Raw genomic sequence first — 1,561 nt, 5'->3', positions numbered from 1 at the left:
CTTTTGGTGAAGTCTTTTGATGCACATAAGTTTTTAATTTTTAGTATGTCCCAATCATCTGTTTTGTCTACTTTTGTTTGTGTAATTTTCAAAATGTTTGTAGTCTGCGTATTCCATGTTTTAGAGCCCTCACATTTGTCCCTATTTTTTCATTGATGACCTTCATAATTTTGGGATTCACATTTAGGTCTTTAATCAATGCTGAGTTGGTTTTTGTATAAGGCATGAGGTAAAGGTCTTGTTTCAATCTTTTGCATATCACTATCCAGTTCTGCCAGCACCATCTGTTAAAGAGACTATCTCCTCCCCATGCAATATACCTAGGCACTTTGTCGAAAATCAGTTGGCTGTATGTGGATGGGTTAATTTCTGGATTCTTGATTCTGTTCCATTGATCAATATATCTTTCATTGTACCAGTACCAGGCTGTTTTGACCACTGTAGCCATGTAGTAGATTTTGAAATCGGGGAGTGAGAGGCTTCCAATCTTGTTCTTCTTAAGCAGTGCTTTGCTTATCCTGGGTCTCTTTCCTTTCCATATAAAGTTTATAATTTTCTTTTTCAATTTGAAGAATGTCGCTGGAATCTAGTTTGGGATTGTATTGTGTGTGTAAATTGCTTTGGGTAGTATTGCCATTTTCACAATGTTGAGTCTTCCTATCCAGGAACATGGTATGTTCTTCCACTTTTGTAAGTCTCTTTTGGTTTCTTGTAATAGTGTTTTGTAATTTTCTTTGTATAGATCCTTTGTTTCTCTGGTTACATTTATTCCCAGATATTTCATCCATTGGGTGGCTATTGTAAATGATGGTATTGCTTTCCTAATGTCCTTTTCAGTGCTATCATTGTTACTGTAGAGGAATCTAACTGATTTTTGTATGTTGATCTTATATCCTGACACTTTGCTGAATCTTCCAATGATGTCTAGTAGCTTTTTTACTGAGTCTTTGGGATTTTCTATGTACAGGATCATATCATCTGCAAATAGAGACACTTTTATTTCCTCTTTGCCAATTCAGATGCCTTTAATTTCCCATCTTGCTGTATAGCTCTGGCTAAGACTTCCAAAGCAGTATTGAATATGAGTGGTGACAAATGGCAACCTTGTCTGGTTCCTGTTTGCAGAGCGAAGGCTTTCAGTTTCACTCCATTGCGAATGGTGTAGGCTGTTGGCTTTGTATATATGCTCTTGATTATGTTGAGGAATTTCCCTTCAATTCTACTTTGTTGAGTGTTTTTATCAGGAATGGATGTTGGATTTTGTCAAATGCCTTTTCTGCATCAATCGATATGATCACGTGGTTATTTTCCTTTTTCTTATTTATCTGGTAGATTACATTGATTGTTTTTCTAATGTTGAACCATCCTTGCATCCCTTTTATGAAACCCACTTGGTCATGATGTTTTATTTTTTTGATGTGGTGCTGGATTCTGTTGGCTAAGATTTTGTTGAGAATTTTCGTATCTATGTTCATGAGGAATTGTTGTTGTTGTTGTCAGGTGCCATCGAGTCAGAACCGACTTATAGCAATCCCATGCACAGCAGAACAAAACAATGTCC

The sequence above is a fragment of the Chrysochloris asiatica genome, unplaced genomic scaffold (assembly GCF_000296735.1).
Source record: "Chrysochloris asiatica unplaced genomic scaffold, ChrAsi1.0 scaffold00104, whole genome shotgun sequence".
Lineage (NCBI taxonomy): Eukaryota > Metazoa > Chordata > Mammalia > Afrosoricida > Chrysochloridae > Chrysochloris > Chrysochloris asiatica.
Note: the sequence above shows the minus strand (reverse complement) of the source record.